At 43.1% G+C, this 18,870-nt stretch overlaps 1 long non-coding RNA gene across 2 annotated transcripts in view; it reads right to left on the bottom strand.

The window, feature by feature from the left end:
* LOC306809702 overlaps positions 1-18,870 on the bottom strand; it is a 214,660-nt gene that overhangs the window by 40,499 nt on the left and 155,291 nt on the right. Inside the window, exon 5 of one of the 2 annotated variants that reach the window (XR_013776294.1) lies at positions 2,398-2,626. The exons of the other annotated variant lie outside the window; for it this stretch is intronic. This is a non-coding gene — a long non-coding RNA (uncharacterized lncRNA). Of the gene's footprint in view, positions 1-2,397; positions 2,627-18,870 lie in introns of those variants that run through there. 2 annotated transcript variants of the gene reach the window in all.

Genomic DNA, 18,870 nt, shown 5'->3' with positions numbered 1-18,870 from the left:
GGTTTTCACTCTGCACATTGACCTCCAAAGCCTGAAATTCCTCCAGCTGCATTTCCCCAGCACACATTTCTGCCTCCTCTTCCTCTTCCTCCTGTGCAAACCCCGTGCAAGGACAGTGCAGCACTGACCCTGAGCTCTGCACTGCCCTCCTGTCTGGCCTGCCAGGAGCTCCACATGGGGTGTCCTCAGCAAGGTTTTCTCAGGCAGCCAAATGAGGCACAGAGCTTCCCAAATGGAGCTCAGAACGTCCCTGGAAGCTGGGATGTCCGTGTTCTTTTGTCATTACTGATATGTGAAACCATGGGAAACAGCAAATCCCCTCTCACTGGGGAAAAAGAGGAGCCAGGAGAGGCTTAGGGTTTGCTCTCATGTGCCAAGGTGTTTTTAAGCATCAAGCCAAAATTTGAGGAAATTTACTCTACACTAAACTTAACTATGTTAAAAAGGAAATTTGGCCTCAAAATTATTTGGTCCTAAGGTGATTGTAAAATGGGATTCAAATGTATTTAAATGAACTTGAGAAGAGCTTGGGAGAGATGCAGAGGGAGAGAGCCAGCACAGTTCACAGCACCCAGCAATCCACCCTGCTCCAACTTCTCATTTGCCAAAAAGGAAGAGAAAAGCAATTTCCTTCTTTTTCTCTTCTGCAGCCCTGTGACTGGAATCTCCAAAGAGCCCTGTGGGGCTCCCTGCAGTGCAGGGAACCAGCTGCACTCAGCACCATAGCAGAGCTCTGCTAGTGCAATGGTTGTTACTGATACAGGCACCCACAACCACCACTGTCCTACCACACACATCCAACCAGGCACACAAATGTCCCCAGTGAGCCTGGGATGCTTCTAGAAAGCACAAAACCCAGGTGGCACTCCAGGGTCTCGAGGAGCATGGCCCTGCAGGAGGTGTCTGTGCCACCCTTGGCTGGAGCAGTGACTGTGACTGGAGGGAGGACTGGAATCATCAGCCTCTTGGCCCACTTGTGAGCAGCTGGGAACATCCAGAGCACATCTCTTCCTGTAAATCTTGGGAAAACTCCCCTTGTGGTTTCCCCATCCCTGGTGTTGACACATGACCTTGGGCCTTAGAGCAGTTGGACTTGGTCTCAACTGGGTCAGATGGATCCCACTTTTGCCCTAAGTCCATTTAGTCTCTTCTCTTGCAACTTCCAGTTGAAATTCCTAAAATTCTGAGAATCTGTTTTCCTTGTAAGCCCCCAAAAAAAGGCTTGGAAGAAATTTAGAAGTTTCAGTAGAAGTTGTCTTAGATAAGGACTGATTTGTGCCTCCCACGGGTGCATATCTTGCATTAGGGCTCAGATACAAGACTGGGAGTTAAGAACTGTTAAGGGTTTGATCCTGACACTGATTTTATATGTGACCAAAACCAATTAATTTTACCTCTTTAGCTACAACTTCTATCATCTGGGAAATTGACTACTAAAGATAATCCAAACCCACACATTTTCTGATATCGAATTTGCTGACACTCATGCAGTACTCTCAGGTAGAAGGGTGAGTTTATTAGCAGTTACCCAATAAAGTAAAATTGTTAAAATGTGTTTCTTCTAAAGCAGAAGTTTCTGCTGTCATTTACAAGAACAGAGGCAATACCCCAGGAGAGGTCATGGAGCTCCAGTGCCCTACAATGTCCCCACAGCTTGTGTGGCACGAGGGGGTGAACTCAGCACACCATCTCCTTTCCCAGCTCACTGCACAGCCTGTCTCCATTCCAGAGCACTGAACCACAGCTCAGCTGCTGGAAAAGTCACCCCAGGACACTGCCAGGAGGAGGTGCAGGGCTGAGCATCTCTGCCCACTCCGTGCCCTGCTCTTTGCCCTTCTCTTGTGCAAGGGGTGCAGTTTGCTGAAAAGCACAGCACGGTCCTGCTGGGCAGTAATTCTGTGCAGGGACCCCAGCATTTATGGAACACATGATATAGACACAGCTTTACTAGGTAAATGATCCAGTTAAACAAGGTAAATCAACAATGAGGGAGAGGATGAGAAAATTATATTGACTGTAATGTTTACAAACACTCGTCACCTTCCAACTCAGTGATGAATTGGTAATAGTTTTGCTGGAAGAAAAGATCCCTCTTGCTTTAAAGACAGCTATTTGATGAGACACAAGGGAGATAATTAAACATTTAATTCAGTTTGACCTGCTCTGTCATTACAGCTCTTTGTTTCCCATCTCTTTCTTTTCCTCTGACCTTTACGATGTGGTACTTGGTGGGTTGTTTTTATTTTTTTTTTTTAATCTTATTTTTATTTTTTTGACCAGGTCAAATCAAACAGATCCTGTTTCCCAAAGATAACATGAAAGCTGAATATTAATGCAGCCTCCCCCTATTGTGTCCCTGTGCCTGCCTCCCCCCTGTGCCCCCAGCCCCCTGCCTCACACTCATTTGCACAAAAGCACACCGAGTCTCCTCTCAGCAGCCCACCTTGAACAAAACACTCCAGGACTCTCCAAACAGCAGAAGTGCTAATCAAGCAGGGCCCTGTGCTCTGTGCTTCTGCAGTGGTTGCCTGGCATAGAAATGGGCTGTCTGGCCGCAGCTATGAGGTAACGTCTGGCTTTTTTGCCAAGCTGCAGAACTAGTCAGACACTCCCTGGAACAACATTTCTTCAGGAAAGAAAAAAAAAAAAAAAAAAAAAAAAAAAAAAAAGTTAGGCAAGAAATGATCTTCCAGAAACTTCCTTGCATCTTTCTGTGTGCGGGGATTTTTTTTTTTTTTTCTTTTTGGAAAAGTTACATAACCAAATTACTTAGAATGCAACGGGTTTCATCAGCTGATTTTTGGGCAGTAATCTTATGAAACTGATTTCTCACACTTACTAGGCAAACTGGAAATTTGGAAAGGGTAAAGAACACACATACTCAAAATATATACACACACAGATGTACCCCACTCTTTTTCCTGCAACACTGTCTAGATCCACCAGCTATTTTTGGATGCAACCTGAAATAGAGCAATAGAAATTCAAGCAAGGCAGTGCTAACCTGCATCTGCAGCATCTTTTTTGCAGCGCCACTGATTAATCTAATTAACCACTTAGAGGAATTCTTTCACACTGCAGCAGCAGCAGCCCTTCTATTTCCTGTATAAATTCCTTATTTACTGATGTTGCATAATATTCTTGATTCACTGTATTCTCCCTTTTATAACAGCACTGACAATTTGATTTTTTCCCCTGAAGGACAGAAAATACAGTTCATTTTTCTGCAGTGAAGGGTGAGGAACAATCTGAACTGAAGAGACACGGCTGTTGATTTGGAGGTTCAAGCTGACAACACCTCCTGCATTAAACACTGTCTGCGGGTATCAGTCAGAAATTTAGACTTGTCCCAAGGTGATACACTTGGAAGAGTTAATTCCTGAGAAGCAGCAGCTTTGGAAAGGTGCAGGAAGGAATGTCTTGTCCTCAGGGTGGGAGCAGCCAATGGAGCAGGGTGCTGGTGATGTAATGCCTCAAACCTGGTGCATCATTGGTTCTGCAGATATTAGACTTGATATGATTTCGGAGAGTTTGGCCAGAGGAATTTTTGCAGAGGAGTCTGTAAATTTCCCTGCACCAAGGACGTTTCCATTCAATCCTCCAGTGCTCCTCGTTTGGGGAGAAGTTTGCTCTAACAACACTCATGTCCTTTGTCTTCCTGCTGCTGCTTAGCTGCTCTGTATCCTGCTATCTGGGAGGCATTTCTCTGAAGTCAGTCTGTGCTGGAATTACTTCTCCAGCCTGCCCATGAAATTGAAATGAATTTTTAATAAAAAGCAGTTGTTTTTTCTCTGACTCACCTCTGAACTCTTAATTGTTTCAGGCACCAACTTCCATTCCCCCAGCTTCTATTACCTTCCTGGGGTTTTCATCTGCTCAGTCTTATTTCTTTAGCTGATTGCTGCATGAGGAGATGGCTGACAGTGTTTTAAATGAGCCTCTCCAGTCTGGGCTTGCTCTGGAGGAATCTGCTCCAAGCTTCTGGGTGTCAGTGAGCTCAGAACACGTCGGGCTCCTGCTGCAGGACTCGCTGCAGCTGCAGCCCCTGAAGCTGCTGGACCACTCCAGCAGTGTGTTTGAACTTTAGCCATGATTCACTTACAGAACCCTCTGAGATTCTCATCCTTTTTTTTTCTCATCCTCCCCTAAATGAAACAAAGATTCTCACAAAACCTACAGGGGCGATGAAAGCCTCTGTCAAGGCAGGGAAGAGGAAGCAGGAGCTGCAGGAGTCGTTCAGAGGCTGGAGATGCAGGAACTGGTGATGCTGAGGTCAAGGCACAGCACAGGAAGCCCAATCCAGCCCACAGAGCTCTGGAATCTCTGAGCAGAGCAGCTTCCCCTGGGCACCCCCAGGAGCCCTGCCAGTTGTCAGAGGCCAAAGATCACACAGGAGCTGTGGAGAGCAGAAATGTTCCAAGATACAAATGACTTCGCACTTCTGAGGTTTGCTCCTTTTCCAAACAAGAACAAAAACCTTAAAATCTTGAAATTCCCCCAAAACTATGGATGATTTTTTGGCCAGGTTTTTGCATTAATTTCAGTAAACCCAAAATGCACACTTTTGAAAACAAGTAGAAAAAAATGTGGTTTACTCTGGAGAAAATTAAAAGGGAAATAATTAATTCCAGAAATGAAACTTTTCCTATTGCCTCCCATTTCTGCCTGAAATAAAATAAAACTTTCAATGAAACTGGGTCAAGTTAGTGGCTTGTTTGAATACACACCTTCCCTAGGCCAAATACCTCAATTTTTGGACAAGAAGAACAAAAAGCTGAACTGAAACAAACTTTGCACATCCTCTTCTTGTGCTGAACAGTCTCAGTTATTTCTGCACAGGGATTATCCCTGGTGTCTGTGTCTGTGTAACACAGCCTTAGAAACCTTTCAGACAATGAGATCTAAAACTCACCTAGGGAGTCTGTTCCACCACCTAACTCTCTTAATAAGCAGAAAGCTTTTCCTAATATCCAATCTGGTTTTCTTTTTTCCCAGCAAATTAAACTGATTTCTTCCTAAGCTGATGTCCCAGCTCCAGTGGAGAAGGGGAATAACCAACCATCACCCTCCTTAAATAAACCTTCTCCATAGTACTAAGGTGTTATCATGCCCACCCTCAATCTTTTAAACACAAAACCAATCCACTTTTTTTCAATATTTTCTTCTTACTCACAGTATTTAAATTCAGATTATTCCCGTTGTGCCTTTCTTGGGTTCCTAGTCATTTGTGCTGGCTCTTCAGTATGGTGCAAAGTCTCTTGAATGTTGATAAGATTGTTGTCATTGCATGGTAAAGAAGGGAGAGATTTCATGGCAGCCCAGTGGCACATGAGGATGAAGAGCAGAGCTGAGCACTGTTCCAGGGCATTGCACACTGTGCTGGGTGAAGTGCTACCAGGTAATTCCATTGTTCTGCATGCATGGGATGCAGTCTGTCCCTGCTCATCTCCATCATCCTTCCCAGCTGAAACCTCTGTTTGCATCTGTATCAAGCTGGTAGGAATTTGCTGCCACCAGAGAACAATGATTTGTGATTACTTTCTTTGCTCTGCTGAGCAAAAGGAGGTTTTGTTTTGCTACCGTGATGGAAACAGAGCTGCAGCTTTTCACTGCTGCCTCAGCACAGGTGTAAGTGTGAAGCTACTGTACAATCAGACAACTTTGAATCTAAACATGCCCCTAAAAAGCTCCACTTGGAGCAATTTGGGCTAACACTGCTCAGGGACTTTGACAAGGGATGTAGAATGCACTGGCAGTGACATCTCTGTTCTATGAGCCACAGTTCCCTCTCCAGCAGCAGCAATGACTTTTCTCTTCCAGACCTTTCCAGCTCTCAAACAGACACTGTGCTGCTTTGGAAAATCAGTGTGGCCACAAAGACTGAGCTGTGCTGGAGCTGCTGCTCTCCCTGCTCACAGAGCTCAGGGGTGGCTGTGCAGGCTGTTTGCTGGGTGGTTCACAGAAATGCATCTCACTTGTGACAGCTTCCCAAACCTCTGAAATAACAATGACAGCTCTTTTTGTGCTGCTTTGATGAGGAGAGTCCTTCCATTTACTTGAGAAAGTTTGCAAGGCAGCTTTTGGTCTAGAAGATATCTTGGGCAGCAGCAGCCAGCAAAACACAGGGAATATACATGAACATGGGAATGAAAGTGAATTGGCAATTTGAAAATGTGACTATTTCCAAATCCTCTCCCAATGTGGCACTGGAGGACAACTGATGGCACCTCAAAATACCCTAACAAGAATTGTTCTTCGACAGTGTGTTTGGAAAACCACACACAGTAACCATCCAGAGCTGTCCCAGCCCTCTCCAGCCTCATCCCAAAGGTGCCTGAAGAGCATCTGCAGCTGGCTCAGGGCACACACAAATCCTTACTGCAGCAGCCCCTGGAGATGGCCAGCCCCATCCTAAAATCATTCCTGAACTTCTAGGTGTTGGCAGATCCAATCAGCCACCAGTGCCAGCAACCCCTCCTGGAGCACACCCCAATTTCAGATATTGAGATGTTTCACTGCCACCATTTTCTTTAGAAATTGCTCACATTTGAGAATAGAAAAATTCCACTCCACAGGATATAAAGTGTCAATTGAAGTGTTAATTATATTTTCATATCAGAACATAAGCTCCAGTTTGTAAGAACATGGGTGTCCTTAAACTATGTTGTAATAAAAAATTGAAAACAGCTAGTGTTCTTGAATCAATTTTCACATTTATAACTTTAAAGAATAGTTCCCTCTTCTATCTCATTTTGTCAGCTCTGTATGACTTTGTGCTTCCCTTGTCATTTCATCAAAAATATGTCAGTCTGTAATTTGCAATGTTTCTTTCAATTAAAACCAAAATGCCCCAAAATAACAACAATGAAAAAAACAACAACAAACCAGAAGCAAAGTTTCAATGATGTATTAAACTATGTGGGAATAGCAATTTGAAAAATAAATATAATTTATTTTATCAACTATAAAGAAAACTGTAAGGATTCAAACTATAATTGTGAAGATAATATCCTACTGCTATTAATGGCTGCTGGTGGTGGCATATACATTACTTCTAATTTTCACAGCTCATTTGCATCATAAATGAAACACAGAGAATCCTGTGGAAGATACTGTAGATAGCACATTTATCATAATATCTGAGGGGTTTCTCTGGAATCACAGAAATTGAACCTTACATATATATGATTTACTTGATTAGACTGAAAAATTTCAAATCTTTCCAAGGTCATTACACTAATGGGACACACAAGGTTAAAAGATGCTGACTACAGACTTTGCAGAACCTCTCCAATACCTTCTAAGCACTTATTTCTAATTCCTAAAATTACTGACTTCTTATTTTTAAGCTTCTCCAAACTCCCACAAATCCCAGGAGCCTGTAGCAGTCTTCCAAACCTCTAGCAGTACATTTACTTTCTTCTGAGTTAACTACTAGACCTAATTAAACAACACTGTCTCATCTGAGTGGATGATATTCTTACAGTCTGAATACAAATTAAAATTCCAGTTCTGTTAACATTCAGGTCAGTTAATCAGAATAAACCTCTTTAAAAACTGGAAGGCTAAAGTGGTTTCAAAGTCAATCAGACTCTTAACTCATTTTTAAGGATGTCTTTTGTAATAGTCTCTATTAGTTTCCTTTAAATAATAATAAAAATAAAATAAAAGAGATCCCAGTTTTCAGGTCAGCTTAATTCAATGAAAGAAAAATAGAGGATTTTACATGAAGGGTTGCTAAAGAGCTTTGGTTTCCAAAGGGCAGGCACGCAGTCCTGCATGTTCAAAATTGCACAGACAGTTGCCAAAACAGCATGTGCAAATTAGACATCGTTCACATAATGAACTTGTTAGAAGACTAATTCAAGATTTGCATGTGGAAATCCAAATGTGGAGCTATAATATTCCTGGTGAATGCAGATGTATCTATTAGCCTGTGTGTTTTAGCAGATGTTATTTTGAAAACAAGATCCCAGGTCCTTCACAGGACAGAAATTAATAACCAGACACTGCAATTTCATGGAGGGCTTTTCTCTTACACAGGACATGATCCCAGAGAACCAGAAATGTTGAGTGCTCCTCTCACCCTCAAAACAGATTTCCTGTTTGAGCTCAGGGAAATTATATTCCTTTTACCTACCCTTGTTTACTTATCAGTGAAATGGCTTTAATATTCTTTATCTGCCATCACAGGCACACTGTCAGACTCAATTAGTGTTTGTAATTCTCTTTAAGCTCTGCAAATGATCGTGTGTTTTGGAACAGAATTCAAACTTGAATTGTTTAACCCAACCATGTTCTTACAGCAAATGCAAATCACTTGGCAACATCATTTTAGCTTTAAGGAGGGGGGAAAGAGTGAGGAAGAAGGAGCCAGAGATCCAGGTATCCTGGAAGGCTCAGACACAGGCTGGGCCTCCATAGCTGGGGTTGACACTTTGGTGAGTAAGGAGGCTTTAGGTGAGGGTGTGCAGGAGAATTCAGAAAGCAGAAGCTGCCCTTTCATCCATTAAGCAAGAAAACACATTTAGTTTGGTGTGGTTGGGATCACATCCCTCCCACTAATCCTTAAAATGGTGAGTTTCAAAACAGGCATGCCATGGGTGCTGGGTTTTGACAAATGCAAGGTTCTGCTCAGCATTCTGTTTGCATATTGCTAAAATCCATATACCTCACTGCCCAGGGTTTAGGCCCTGTAATCACTCCTTTGAAAGTGCAGTGCTATTTTCAGCTTTATCTTCATTTTATTCTCATCAAAAATAATTGCTGTGATTTAGAGACTGTCTAATGCCCTGTCGTTATCTCCAAATCTCTAGTAGTATGCTGGCATCCAAGAGTGAACCTAAAAGCTGCAGATTTTCAAGTTGCAGCATGTTAATCTCTCTTCTCATGTAGAATGATCTCTCTAATTGAAAAGATTACTGCAGCCAGGTTTTATGTGTATGGTTGCATCTGAAATCCAGCAAATGCTGGGAAAGGGAAGAAACCCCACCACAACACCAAAATAACCTTAATGTAAGTATTGGTTTAAACTCAACAGCCACATTGGATTTGGCCTGACGCAATGTGCTCTCTCCATAAAAACTGAAGGTGAACATTTTTCAAATCACCTTGTAGGGAAAGAAATTTGAGTTCAGGGAGGCTGGAGTGTAAAGCCAGTGAAATCTTGATTTTGTCTAAGACATTAGCAAACATTTTGTTGACTTCATAAAGAATAAGACATCACTGCTGGGTGATTTGTGCCTTAACTTGCTACACTGACACAGAAGATGAAAAGCAAGATGCTAAGCCTGACTCAACTCTGATTGAAAATTAACACACACTTCAATTTCTGATGGGGCAGACCAAAAGAAAAACAAGAGGAAAAGGTATTTTACAATGAAAACCATAGGATGCCTTTGTGCCATCAATACTTCATTTGTTGCACCTGTTTAGTCAGCCCTTCCTATGCCTTTTGTACTTTCCCCTTCCCAGAAGATGTCTCCTGAAGGATGTGCAGGAAGTACAGCCTAACCCTTCCTGAGAGAAGCAGCCCAGTGTCTTGCACAAGTAAGCTGGCACAATGCAGCCACTGCAATAACTGCAGAGGAACACCTGGAGATGTCTCTGTGCACCCCTCTGACTTCTGTTCCTCACATCCAGCCAGGGAGACCTTCCCAAGGAATCTCATATAAGCAGTAAAAGAGAAATGCTGTAATATGGATTTGGAATGGAGCTACACATCACACATTCATGTGTTTTCACTTACTCTGCTCCTACTCTGCTTTCAGCTGGTTGGCAATACCCAAGGGTGTGGTTTGCGTGTGAGATTAGACAGGTTGAGAGGCAGGCTTTTATCATTGTTCCTGCAGTGCATGTGATTTTTTTTTTTATGTGTTCCTACTTGTAATTTTATCACTTGGTTATTATTTCACAGTGGTTTTTATTGCACATTTTACTACAGGGGTCTTGTGGGTATTGGTGTTAGCACTCAGAGAGCAGGATCCTGCCACTGCAGCCTGCCTGAGATAAACAGGTACGTAGGTGGCCAGTGGAAGTTGGTATTTTCCATCTGTGGTGGTGAAATCTCATTTGATACATCATTTCCTCAAGAGCCACCTGCATGGCTGGACCATGCATGTCCTGAAGAAGTCTCTAACACCAGCCCAAGCAGACGGCGACTCCTGGAAAGAGCTTACAGGCAAGGTTAGCTCTATTATCCAAATTGGGTCACTCATTCCTAATTATTTATAACCTCTATCTGCAGTGTACTGCACAGCATGAGGAGTGCTCCGAAACAGGAAACTTCTTGGACATGCAACTTGTGCTGTTTTGTCTCAGGAGGAGTCCCTAGGCAGAGTCCCTCGGGCACGCAGGAGCCGCCGCTGCGCTGGGCTGGGGCGAGGCAGCATTGTGCCTCTGCTCCCTCCTGACCTCCACCAGCCCCAAGAATAACATTGGCAGGCTCCTTGTCTAGCTCCTGATAATAAGGGCTCCCTCATTACCAAGTCTAATTATCAGAGGGTGATTGTAGAGGACTCAACCTTAACATCCAGGCTTTCCTGACCCTTTTCTTCCCCCGGTTTCTTTGGATGCCTCACCAAGTTGAACTGGCAGCGTGCAGTTAAACATCCTCACTGAGCATTCCCCTTCAGTCTCACACCAGCAGTCAGTTGAAATCAGTTTGATGAACCAGTGGGCCAGCAGGAGAGGAACACAGCATATTAGTCCTAAAGCTTTCCTGCATAAAGAGTCCCAGCAAATTCTGGCAAAAAGAAGAATCTGAGTGGGACCCTGGAATTAGGGGAGGGGAATTAATGGACATTTGCTGGGTTTACTTTAAGGAAATCAATGGATTTGCTGGATTTGTTGGGTGATGGAACACGCAGCTGGTGGAATGGACAGCCAAAGATCACTATTTTTCTTTTAAGCAAATCGATGTGTTAATTGGGATTCTGGTGGGATTCTGAAGCTGCTAATGGAGGTGGGGGCCAGTAGAGGATCATTAGTCTTTATTGTAAGCAGTACAGTTACTTAATTGGGGTGTGACTGTGGTGCTGACAGAGAGAACAGGAGAAGAATGAAAAGTGATTTTTAAAAGCCATCACTTTAAACATTCCCTAATGAAATGAATTTATTAAAAAAGCTAAGGGGAGATACAAATTGTTACTCCTTCAGTTCTTTGAACTTGGGGAGATCTTCACTTTGATGAGACCATTTTTCACAAGGCAGGTTTTTCCAGCTTTCCAACCCATCTTAGGGAGAGATTAAGTCATGCTTGGAAAGTTACTATTTATCAGAGCCTTCTGACGTTGATGGCACGATGAGCTTAGGTCTTCTCCAGAACCCACAGGACACAGACACAGCTCCATCCCTTATTCCAAATTGGAATTTTTTATGGTTGCACAGTTTCACGTGGATATTAGGGCTGTGCTTCAGACCTGGATTTGCTGCCTAATTAACAGATACCCCTTTGCCCCACACTATAGAAACCTTCCAGATATATTGGACAGTAAAATGTAGAGTGTACAGAAAATCCAGACAGCATATTTGAGCTCCAGTGTGGACTAAAAGAGCTAGACCCAAACCTTTATGAAACTTTCATACTAATTATAATTTCATGTCGACCTTTCTGAGATTTTACTTTGCAAACAGAGAGTTTGTTTGTCTCATTTCTAAAAATCCAGCCCCAGTTTAAGGACAGCTCAAACTTTTGCTTGCAGCTTCTCCCCTGGCTCATGTGGCTGTGAGAAGCTCTGAGCCTGTCCATGCTCAGGGAGTCACCCAGCACAAAGAGGAGCAGGTTCATGCCAGCCCTCACAATTCCAGCAGCTGGGAGTGGGGAAGAGCTGCTTTATTCTCACTGGAAGAGAGAAATTTCCCTTGAAGGGCAGGTGGAGGAATGGCTGGTTTTGTGGATGCATGAAAGGATTTCTCATAAAGGGGATGGAGTTATTTGCAAAATTGTACTGAAAAATTGTGAAAGAAAACATTTCAGGGTAGATTCAAAATTGAATCCCCTCCACCTCTGTTTTAATGAAATGAAAAGAATAATTTAGGCTGAGTAAAATCTGTCACTTAGTTTCAAGTAAAAAGTGTCATTTCACTTGTAAGCATTTAAAAACTAAACCCAGGTACATTTCTGAAAGGTGTACTGTTTCATGTTAAAATGTTGAAAGGGAACATTTTGACTTACTTAAATTTTAAGAATGAAACAACTTGTTAAGCTGAACATGAATTCACAAAATGTTTCAGTTGACCCAAATCTGTTTTCTTTAGAGCAGGATGTTTTATCAGAATGTATCACCCAGCACTTGCAATAAATCCCAGAAGTGCCCTGTTCACCACAAGGAATTAGACAAGTTTTTCTCCAGCTCTCTCCACGATCCCTGCTCAGAGGGTCTTTGCTTTATGTTAAACCTGCAAACCATCACTGGATGTCTCATGGATTCCCAATTTTTAGGGCAGCTTTCCTTTTTTCCACTGAAGCATGCAGTATCCACGTTTAGCATGATGTGATTCCCTAATCTTCTCGTTGAATGTTGAAAGGAAAGCCGGCAGACTTTCTGGTGTTGCTAAAAGCCCTCAGGCCAGGCTGGCAGATAACAGCTCTCTTATTTATTTGTCTAAATAAGCATACACCATGATGGATAAGCTGTCAAGGAAAAATCAAATCAGTGGGGACATAGCTTCAAGGGAATTACTCACTATCTCTGCCAGTTCTGCTGCACTTCTCTTAGAAAATACAAAAATTAACATAGTTGGTGGTAAGCGCCAGAAATTACATTTCAAGAATAACAGTGATATTTTCTATGGAACATTTCAGCTGGAAGGGCCCTGAACTATAGCACACAATAATCACACAGATAATTTTAGAGAGTTATTTAGCCCAGAAGTGAAAGCAGAGTATGTGTGTGAAACTGCAAATGACTCCAAGTAGGTGACTGACAGGAGGTGAAAGCAATTTAATTGTTCCAGATTATTATACACTCTATATATATTTGTGTGTGTATTGAAGAAGAAAGTATGGGGGTTCCTGAGAACCTGAAAGCTTTTCACAAACTCATAAAACCAGACACTGTAGGAAATGAACTTGATCCAAAAAAGAAAAGCTACTTTTAGAAATATAGCTCCATGTCTAGCCACAAAGTAATTAAGGTTCTTACAGCTTTCCTGTCCAGATGAGTGGCTGGCACAAAAATAATAACTATACAGTAATAACAGCAGTTATAACTGAAGGGAACAGGCAGCAGTAAACAACTTCCAGTAGAAGGGTCACAGAAAGGAGTGGTGGGAGGGCAAGGGGTAGGAAGTGCATGTGCCTCTCAGTGGGTGGATGTTGGAGGAGATCTAAGGGAGCAGAACAGAGACTTCTTAACAAAACAATGCACAACATCTTGTCTTAGTGTTCAATTCATAAAAAGAATATAACTGAGTCATATTCTTTTCACTATTCAGTGTGTGCGTGTGACATAAGATGCAAATTCCATGTGTGATTCATAGAGTTAAATGTCAGTTTTACAAAAGTCTACATGAGCCTAAGAGCTGGTTCAGGTCAGAACTCAGCCACTGCAGGGAGTGACTTTTCTATCTGGTCTCCCCAAAGGCAGAACTCAGCACAGACCAGGGTCACCCACCTCCTGCAGTCTGTTTAGCACTTTCCAGTCTTTCCTGGCATGAATGGAAGAAACTCATCACATCACAGAACCGGATCTGCAAAACTCATCCAGCTCAACTGGAGTTTTCCATGAAGACTGATGGGCATTGGACCAAGCCACAGAGGACAAAAAACGGTTCAAATATGAGCAAAAGTGCAGAACATCTTTTCCCAAACATCTGCCAAAATTCTGATGCCTCTGTTTAGTGAGTACGTGTGCCATGACTAAAACTCAGAGAAACTGCAAGTTCAAGTAAGGTGGCATCTCCTGAAAATCCAAAGTGTGAGACTGAAAGTCCCTCAGTATAAATTATTTCTGGGCTGACATTCACCTCAAATTGGGTTGCAGTGCAGTTACACTGTGAGTGGAAACACACAAGTGATGTCCTTGAATGGAACATTTAGTGGCATTTTTTATAAATTTTTGGTTATTTCTAACTTTGACACTGATTAAAAAATACTCCTTTTTCTCAAGAAAATGTCAATGAAAATGGAAATAATTTTTCATATAGTCATATTTTCTATTCAAATATTCATCTTTAAACACATTCACACATATATATTTGTTAATTGAACATGTATTCTGTTTTCCCCTCATCATATTCCATATAATCCAGCCCTATCCTGGTGGCATGGGGAACTATTTTATAAAAAAATAACCAGTAAACAGCTACAAATGATGTGAAGAGGAAATTATAAAGTCACACAACCTCCCTGCTTTGGCAGTTTTGCCCACAGAAGACCCTTTTTAGGAAAGCTGCTGCTAAGGCCATGTACATTCATTCAGTGCAGAAGCTGATTCTGGATGGGGAGATTCAGAAACCCACAAACAGTCCCAGCCAGGGCTCAGGGTCTGCTGCGTGTTTGGATCTCTCTCTGGATGGTTGGAGAACATGGAGAGAGGCTTGGAAAAGCTTTTGAAGCCATGGAGAAAGGCTGGGAAGGGGCTCCAGTGTCCTTGAGCCCATCTGCTGCTGCAGCAGGTGAGCACAAAACTCAAGCAGTGCTGGGAGTCTGCTCCACTTGGAAACCTTGAGTTCATCTGCCTGGAATCACCCAGCAAACCTTCCAGGGTCACTTTATTTCAGCCATTGAGAAGGAAACTATTTCAGGTTCAGCTCATGGGCTGCATTAGTAAAGGGCACCCTGAGGAACTCACACAGCCTTATTTCTCTCTCCTTTTGTTTTTGCTCCTGCAGCCCTTGCTTGGTTATGATTCACCCTCAGAGGAGGAAATGAAAGTGCAGAAACTGTTGACTTTTCAGCCAGGGAGGCATTCAGTTTATGGAGCAAAAACTCCAGCAGGAACAGAAGTGGGCTGAGCTATAAACTGACTTCAGATGGAATAAACAAAGGAACAAAAATATCAGCAGCAAAGAGCAACAGCAAGGTTGAGCTCCAGTTTGGTGTTTGACCATCAGAGGGTTACAAGCCAAACCAGTGTTTGTGTGAGGCTGCAGACAGGACTGCAGTAAAAGTACATCTAGGAAAATACCCTGATGGCAAAATCCCCTTCATTCGTCTTTCAGTTTGAGTCTGGGCATAATGAGGATACTTCATCTCAAAAAGTGAAAAAGGAACTAAAACATGCAAAAGGGAGGCCTGCTGCAATCTGTGAAAGACCAGTAGATGGTTTTTTTTAATGGATGCAGTGTTTTTCCAGCACCCTGGAATATTTGGATGCCTCCACAGGCCTTTTTTTGTCCTATCAGCTTCAAATTTTGGCTAGATAATCAAACACTTCTTACTGTGTATTTCCACTTTCCCAAACTTTGACCAAGTTGTGACAGAACTGTCCTCTCAGGTGACAGGGGAGCTTGGCACTATCATTGGTTTGAGATGCTGGCAGGGCAGCTCTGCTCACGGCAGGTACCAGCTCCAAACAAACCCAGCAGAGATGGAAGCTGCTTCCTCCATGAGGGCATCAAGTGTCCCTCCCCCAGGTACAGTGAGGAAGCTCTGTGTGCTAGACAGCCAGCTGTCAGAAAAACAGCACAGGATGAATTAAACAACATCACCTGCTGAGCTGAGACCAGCAGCTCTCACACCGACTGCCTCTGAGCCTTGAGATAAGGGGGAAAAGAACTTCTTGGGTACCATCAATAGATATTTTATTTTTTAAACAGGAATGTAATGTACCTATCAAACTGAAAACTGCCCCAGAGAATGATTGGGAATATCCTGTACATGTTTAAATGCACCTAAAGCAAGAAGTGATGAGCCCACATGTCATGCTGTCCACTATCAACACTGCCATCCAAGTGATATCCACCCTGTGGGGCTGAACCAAGGAATGCCTGCCCAAGCTCCTGGACTGCCAAGGAATCGCAGCAGAGTAAAAGGAATCACTTGCTGTAATGCTTGAGAAGCACACCCTGTGCTCTGTAATGTGCAACCCAGCAGAGCCACAGGCCCAAGCACATCCCATCTGCAGAGCCCACCATGGTCACAGAGTCCACAGGCACTGAGGCAGTACCTGCTCCTGCAGCTGCTGGCCTGTGCATAAACCAACCCATTCATCTCTTCCACAGAATTTAGGGGATAGCACAGTTCCTGTGGCACCACAGAGAAGGATGAAATCACTGTTTGCCCTGGCTTAGAGACAGAGAACTGAAACACAAGAGGATAACAGTCTGGATGACAGTCAGGCGGGAAGTCCCTGGCAGGCCCAGGGACTGGACCCACTTCTTCCATCTCCTCCCCTGCTGCCTGACTCCTGGCTGCCTTCCCCAGGCACAGAGAGACTGTCCCAAACCCACCACAGATCCCTGGAAGAACTGGGGGTGAGCTCAGGGGGCCAGTGTTCAGTTGGATGCCCCCAAAAGTGAACAGGGCTGAACCTCCCAATCTCTGCCAAGGCAACAGGAAAACACTGCCTGACTTTGGTTTGCTGCTGGCTAATTACAAATGGGAGCAGTGAAATACACTCCTCTGCCCTTAGCATCTGATTTAGAGAGAGGAAGGTCATTAAAATCATGACTGCAGTAGATCAGCCCTGAGCACAGTGGGATCTGTGACAGAACCCAAGGCAGCAGCCCCTGCCCAGGTGCTGCCCTGGGAATGCTGAGCTGGGACTGCTCTGCAGCTCAGACAGTGCCAGAGGCTCAGCCTGGCCTGCAGTGAAGGGGAAGGGAAGGATGACATTTTTAATGCAGGCAGGAGTAGGATTCTGGAAGATGCCTCAAGCAAGAGACAGGTAAATGATATGGCAGAAGGTCTGAGATGTAGGTGGGTTGAAAAGATACTGGGACCCTTAATTTTTCTGAACATCCCTCCCACCTCTACAATTTCCTCTCCTTAAACCTCACTTCATTCCCTGCCTCAGTGGGAGACACCACTCAGTTACAGAGACCACAGCTCAGAAGTTGCATGAGAAACTTTGAAATCCTGAGAATAATAGCCTTATACCATCATCTGGAATATATGGGCAGCTTTCTTTCTTGAGCCCACTCATTTAGTTTAGAAATCAGAAAGCAGGCATAGTCCATGTGCTCACCTGTAAACCAGGAGAGAGGGTGGAAGGATTTATTTCCAGTGAGGGTAGATTTATTTTCCTCAATTTTTTTCAAATATCAGAAGTATTTATGCATAAGTGTAAATTTATAGCACAAAAAAAAAAAAAAAAAAAAAAAAAAAAAAGAAAAAATCTAAGTATTTCTGCTGAACACACAGAAGCACACACACATAAAAGAATGGACCCTAACACAAATGCCTATCCCATCTTTCCCTACAGATCCCCCAGCTGGGTGACCTTTCCTATGCTCTGTGTTGGAGCAATAACAAGTGGTGAGTTCCACGTGGTGAGAGGAAACCATAATTCTTGGAAGACAAAGTCAGGCTGACTGATGCAATGAAATGGGAACAGGAAACATGGGACCTACAGCTCCCACCACACAGTTCATGTTGTATGCCTTGGTTTGGGAGACTTACTCAAAAATCCAAAAAAGATTCTCACAGTTCTTGCAGTCCCTCCAAAACATTTTAATTAATCCAAACACCATTTTTCTGTTCCAAACAAAGAGATTTTTCATTAAGTCTTAGATAGGACAATATTTTGACATTAGGAAATCAATGAATATAGAATATTGAATATAGAAAATATATAACTATTTTATAGTGAAAAGGATTCTTGCTTTTATGAAGCTACTGAATCCAACTGAGAACCTCATGGCTACAATTTGAGTAAGAGAGCTGGAAATTTTTTCACATAAAAAACATCCTTGCAGTTGAATTCCCCAAAAGACAACATCTCTAAAAGTGTTTCCAAGAAATACATGGACACTGAGGTATTCAGCAGTAGCTTTACTTGAAGTATGATTTTAAAAGTAATTTTAATACTTATTTGGCAGCAAAGCAAGGGGTTCTGATAAGCACCATGTCAGAATCACCCCAGCAAAGGCACAGTGTGGGCCCCACATTGGCATTTAGTTTAGTCTGTGGTTGGACAATCCAAAACCTGCCTGAACCTCTTAAGAGAACATTTCAAGGGCACTTTTAGGCAGATTTTTAATCACAAGGTGGGGGGAAAAAAACCCAAAGTATTTGAATTATTTATCCCTGCCAGTGTATTTTTAGAGAGAAGAAGTTAAAATAAACTTTATCTGTAGGAAGCCTTAGCCTGATTGAAACCCTCTCCATCCATTTGGAGTCCTGTTAATAAGCCATCCAGACAGAGGGAGCATTCTTCTGGAAAGCCCGTTTGGCACAGCAGCCTGCAGCAAGAGCTGAGCAGGCAAATCCCACGGCAGGGGAGAGACAGCACTTTTTGACCCAAACAATGTCTAGACAGCCTGAAAACAGATAAATTAACAGGCAAGCAGCAGCAGCATCACCCAGCAGCAAAGCAGTGGATATTTGTCACCTCAGTGATGGGTTAAATGAAGACTCAAGGTCCCGGTATAGTCTTTATGAAACACAATGTGCTCCAGCTGTCTCCCTCCCTCCTCCTGAGCTATTTACTGTGTTAACAGCTCCATGCAGAAAGTTCACTGCCATAGGACACATTTCCCATCTTTTACAGACTGCCCTAATGAGGCAGCAGGATCAGAACAAATTAGTGGCAGAATTCCCCCGTCCCCTTGCTCACAGAGAAGGAACAAACATCCTTCCCTCCTGCACATGCTGGGGAATCTGAACCCGGAGCAGGACACGGAGATCCGGGGCAGATGAGAGGAGCTTGCTCAGCCTAATGGTGTAACAATATTTTAAAATGCAATTCCTGCTGGAGGATGCTG

Source organism: Erithacus rubecula (assembly GCF_903797595.1).
Source record: "Erithacus rubecula genome assembly, chromosome: 18".
NCBI lineage: Eukaryota > Metazoa > Chordata > Aves > Passeriformes > Muscicapidae > Erithacus > Erithacus rubecula.
This window is presented reverse-complemented; position numbering and strand designations above follow the sequence as displayed.